Source organism: Oncorhynchus keta, chromosome 35 (genome assembly GCF_023373465.1).
Source record: "Oncorhynchus keta strain PuntledgeMale-10-30-2019 chromosome 35, Oket_V2, whole genome shotgun sequence".
NCBI lineage: Eukaryota > Metazoa > Chordata > Actinopteri > Salmoniformes > Salmonidae > Oncorhynchus > Oncorhynchus keta.
In genome coordinates this window covers 73,949,281-73,955,280 of record NC_068455.1, presented here as the reverse complement: position 1 = coordinate 73,955,280, position 6,000 = coordinate 73,949,281, and the positions used below count along the sequence as shown (strand labels likewise).

General features: G+C 40.1%; 1 pseudogene; it reads left to right on the top strand.

The window, feature by feature from the left end:
• Positions 1–3,119: 3,119 nt before the first annotated feature.
• Positions 3,120–6,000, top strand: part of LOC118381248 (actin-binding protein WASF3-like) — a 77,465-nt pseudogene continuing 74,584 nt past the window's right edge.

Here is a 6,000-nt window from a genome sequence, read left to right as displayed (position 1 = left end):
TTTGGTTTGATCCGAAATCAGTTTGCGAAACCAGTTTGCTTAAACAATGTATTTTAAGCTGTGTATGTGATCCGTAACCGTGTGTGTAGGATAGAGCTCTGGTCCAGGGCATTAGAGCTTCCTCTTCTCAGCTTTGCCAAACTAACGCTGCGCTCATGAAATCTCTCAAATTCGTAACTAAGGGCATACGACTGGGATAAATCCAGTTTGAACGGCCCTCTAACTGGTAATTACTAGTGGGAAATATTTTTTAAAAATCCACTTGAACGGTCGTCCAACTGTTATTACAAGTGGGAAACTCATCCATCATCCCTGAGCTACGACTTCTCCCACATGCTGACCTCTGACGTCACCTACTAAGGAAATGACCTAAATAACAGCATTTTCAGCAGCTAAATGCAACAACGAAAGCATCATTTAATTTAACTAATTAAAAAAATCTCTTGATATGTTTGTTGAACATTGTAATTTGTTGACGAGCATGATGGCTGTACTTTTAGTCTACGGTTGATACAACTTGTTTGCCATTAGCCGATTGGCTAATAACTAGCTCAAAGCATGTGAACACACACTACTGGTTGCTCCCAGTTTACAAGTAGTGTTTTCAGAGTTTACCACTTGTTATGAAACCAGCATAATGCCCCGGGCCAGAGTTGGAGATCTTTTATGTGTCAACTCCTTACGTTACAATCAAATCAATCGCCATTTTTTAATACCATTTACTTGTGAATATCCGTCAATGACACCTCTCGTGTTTTTACTACTTTAGTCATCCACACGACAATGTTTTTTATTTCATTTCTGTGTGATGCTGCTATTTATTTATTATTAAAATATCATTCTAATGTGTGCACAACGTCTCCCTTCTGCTTGATGGAGGGATGGATGGATGGAGGGAGGGAGGGAGGGAGGGAGGGAGGGTCAAATTTTAATATATGGTAATTTTGTATGTCCAAATATGCATATTCAATTACATTGAAATTAATGGGTTTTCAGGTGGTGTATAGTGCAATGTCCCTGAAAATGGTTCTCTTACATTTTCAGTGATCCAGGTTCTTCCACCATGTTTCCCACATGTTCAGAATACACTTTTAGATAATATATGACAAATTGCGGGTATTATCATGACAAATTATGGGTAATATTTTATAGACCACCATAAGTCTGAATATTGATTAATTGACCCCAATGGGTCATGAAATGTAGTTTAACCAATTAATGTTGCCTAATATGGTGTGTTGTCAACAATTCAATCATATTTTTCACCAAAATAAGTATTTTTCTAAAATAATAAATGTACTCTATTTTTAGTGCACCATACTTGTTACTGACATATCAACTGCCTGGTTGAGCACATTATTTAAAAAGTATAGCTTTTTAGCCTTTTTAACAAAACAATCTGTGACTAGTTTTCTGACAGCCGTCTGAGTGGGCAAAGTTAGAGTGCCACAACACTGAACTACAGCAACCCAAAAGGATCAAATTATGTGAATTCATGCAGGAGGGCTGGGGAAGTTGAACTGAATATTTTTTTCATATCCACTTCTAAATCCATTGTCTAACCGGCTGCTCTACCAGACGGTTGAGAATAGGGTTAAATTACAGCATAGTTATAGGCCACATGTATGCTATTATAAAGTAGTTTGTCTAGTTATTGAGTGAAAGCCTCCCGGTTAAAGTATTGTTTGATTGGTTTACCGGCTATGTGTTGAATGTAAGCCTATGTATTCTGCGCTTGACTGATTCCCGAACCATGGACAGCGACGCAAAAATGCTCACTGAGCATAAACAATGTGTTAAATGCTGGTTGTAGACAGGAACGTGCACCGATAGGGCTCAACCAGCGACCAAGCACCTACTTTTTTGCCCTCCTATGAAAAAGTGCCGTCGCAGCCCGGTGGGTGGAAGTAATTCTATTATTTACTTGTAAATGTTATTTTGACTATTTTTTAATTATTTGATTTAATTTTAAATGTAACAAATTGCACATCAAACTAGCTAATTTCACAATCTGTTGAATCTCTGAATTCAACAGAATTCCCACACCCCCCACCCCGCCCCAATTGCGCCTCCTCCTTCTCTGGTTGCGGGCGCTGTGCTGGGAGACATGAATACTGGTAGGTGACTACTTCTGAGTTTCATCTGTCATTCACTGTTAAGTATTTCACTGTTAAGGATAAATAATTATACTGCTTCTTAACAACAGGCAGATGTCAGCATATGAACAAACTCAAATCAAGTAAGAAATAGTTTGTTTCAACGGCATATCTAACTATTTAAATCATGTATATTTGGAGTCACTAGCATCAGCTTGCTTACAATGTGTGATGATGGCTGTGGTTGTAGAAAATAAATAGGCGTATACATTTTGACACTTTGGCTACAGAGGCAGTTGGTATGTTATTCATTTTTTGTTATGATTTTTATTTTATTTTGAGCACCTTGACGCCTCTGTGATTGCCTGTTCTCAGTATGTAATGTGCGAATGAGTGATTTAAGCACCATGGACAGAGACGGACAGGCACGCGGTAGGTCTGGAAGTAAACAAGTGTTTGTGAAAGTTAACTACAATGCGTCACACAACAACAGTGAGTCTGTTTTCCTACAGAATAAGTTATTAGTGCTTTGATTCAGTATCAGCGTGACAATAGCCTCGGAACTGAGCAGACGTCTAGTGCCATGTATCCTAAATGTCACCAGCACTTCGTTGTCAGAGCCAGGAGAGAGCAGCATCGTTCCAATTCCAATCCTTTACAGTCCAGCCTACCGGTATGTTACAAATATGTGGCAGTAGTACGCCTATGTGAATAAGTAAAGAAAGGAACAACGACCTATAGCACCAAGCCGATGCTGAAGCTTATAGAGTCGTCTAGATAGGCTGCTGTCTTCAGCCCTACACAGTGAAGCGTGTGCATGCGGCTTGCTCTACATGCTTCCTCCTAAATAAACCTACGTAAGAACACACACATATTTAGCCTATTCCTCATCACTGTACAGTAAAACAAAACAGCGAGAGAGGCAGGGAGCGCGTGAAACATCTTGCTTATTTCGATCGAGGTTATTATAACGTGTGGTCGGTCTCGTCTCACCGTTTTTTCGGTGAAGCGCATGCGCACTAACATGTCTGGAATCTGCTGCAGCTTGCGCTACAGGGCTGAAGGGTCGACGCTGCCTTGGTAACGTAACAACACACCGACTGGGCAAGAGTTGGGGACCCAGATATCGTTACACCAAAGGCTCCTTCCTCCTCATTTCCTCTCCATCCATCCCTCCGTCCCTGTTTCTCCCATCAGCCGAATATGGGCGGCTGTTCCTCCGCTGTTATGGACCCGTGGATATGAAATACAGACAGGACAAAAAAATCTACAAAAATAAGAAAGAGAAGCTACATTGGTGAGTTAAATCCCGCTTTGCCTGTCATTTGTAACGGACGGGGGAAATAGTGAGTTTAACGTTAGTAGCAGCAACAACAGGGGAATAGCACGTTGTTATTATGGTCGTCATGCATTAGTAAGCGTGGATGTATCATTCGCTTTGCCATGGAGCAGTAGCACTTCCCGCGAGAAAATGTATACATTTGGTTACAGATTCATCATGCAATGAACTCAAACAAGCATAATCCGAAACCGATTATCGTTTGATTGACACGTTCTGTTTCGCCTATTTACACTGATTGATATTTGAATGTAAATCGACACGAAAGCTCTGTTCGGGTTATCTTCCTATCTAAATTGATGTATTGATCGTGGCTGCCTATATAGATAGATAGCTCTAGGATATTTTTGTAGTATGTGGAATTGACAGTTTGCCTATGCGAAACAACTGGCCATCGTTTTAGCCTAGAACAGACTAGTAATGTAACGGCTGGTTGTGATACAGCCTGGAATCGTACCCGTGTCTGGTGTGACGCCTCTAACGCTGAGATGCAGTGCCTTAGACCACTGCGCCTCTCAGGGAGCCACTCAGGAACTAGGGTTGTGTCCCAAATGGAACCCTATTCACTATATAGTACACTACTTTTAACCAGGAAGAATAGGGCTATCAGTGTTTCACAACCCACTGAGCACAGACATCAATACAACTTCTATTCCATGTTGGTTCAATGTCATTTGTAGAATCAACATTGATTGAACCAGTGTGTGCCCAGTTGGTGACTTGGTTCTAGGGTTTAGTGCAATGATATATATATAAACCCTGGATTGCTGACGCTAGTATTGACCATTGGGAGGCTTTGAAGACACTGGTTGGCCATATTGTCTCTCCCCAGTTGGAGCAGTCCTCCATGCATTACAGTGTAGTAATTTAGCAGATGCTCTCATCCAGAGCTACTTACAGGACCAATTACGGTTAAGTGCCTTGCTCAAGGGCACATTGACAGATTTGTCTCATCGTTGTCAGCTCTGGGATTTGAACCAGCAACCTTTGGTTACTTGCCCAACACTCTTGACCACTAGGCTACCTACAATATTTCACTAAAATATGTATTTATGTATTTATTTTGTAGTGGGGACAGTAACATTAGTACACTGAAAAAATATTCTTTAAGGAAAATGTTTGTCTATATTATTGAATTGTTTTGTTGTTTATCTCACTTAATATAATTGAACAGAATGCATGAAGGTGTTTGTAATAGAACAAATGTGGCAAAAATGAACGTAGACATTTTAAAAAATAATAATAATTTACAATGGAGGAGGAGTACCAAGATGGCTGCATGGTGGCTTCAATGCAATGCCCCTGGGTTTATCTAGGCTTTATATACTGTACATCTCTGGTTTAGTCTAGTGTAACAGATTATTCTTGCTAGTGTCAGGCCCATAGACAATGAGTCAACAACCATTTACCGGTCACTACTGCTGTTGTTACCTCGCGCTGTCGAAGTCAAGTTTTCACAACAGTGTCAAACTTTCTGTTGTAGAATGAAGTTTTCTGTGCTGTATGTTGTACTTTTCTTTTCGATGTTGTTATTGTGTTACCAGTGTATTGAAATATTTGGCTTAGAGTTTGGTTGGTTGCTTCTCTTGAACAAATTTTGAATAACCTTTTTCAAGATCTTGTATATTATGTGTGTAAATTAATGCCATGTTGTCATTTTGTTATTACAGGTTAGTTGCAATATACTTTGCTTGAGTGAAAGGACATTCAAACTGCTTGATATTATCTGGGTCGTTTTGTAGGCTCCTGAGACGGCACTTAAACTTGACTTGGAGCTTAAAGATCTGGATTAGTGGATAGTCCAGTAAGTACAAGAGGTTGAAAAGATTTCTTTGGTTAAACTTGGAACAGTTGAAGACAGTGATCAAACAGTCATGTCATTATTGATTGGAGGGGATTTCTCATTTTAAATGGATCAACTAAATGTTTTATGATGTTAGGCCTTTGTAGAACTGTATACACAGAGAGAGAGGGATGAGAGAGAGAGAGAGAGAGAGAGAGAGAGAGAGAGAGAGAGAGAGAGAGAGAGAGAGAGAGAGAGAGAGAGAGAGAGAGAGAGAGAGAGAGAGAGACAGAGACAGAGAGAGAGAGAGAGAGAGAGAGAGAGACAGAGACAGAGAGAGGAGGGATGAGAGAGAGAGAGAGAGAGAGAGAGAGAGAGAGAGAGAGAGAGAGAGAGAGAGAGAGAGAGAGAGAAAGAAAGATGAAGAGAGACAGAGGGAGTGGGATGAGAGAGAGAGATACAGAGAGAGAGAGAAAGATGAAGAGAGACAGAGGGAGAGAGAGACAGAGAGGGACAGAGAGAGAGAGAAACAGAGAGAGAGAGAGAGAGAGAACAGAGAGAGTAAGAGAGTAAGAGAGAGAGAGAAGAGTAGTAGTAGGCAGTCTGAATCCAATCATATTGTATTTGTCACATGCTTTGTAAATAACAGATGTAGGCTAACATTGAAATGCTTACTTATGTGTCCATTTCCAACAATACAGAGTTAAAGATTGATATATAAAACATTTAAATAGTGACATGAGGGATAAATACACATTGAATAATGTATAGTAAAAAATAAC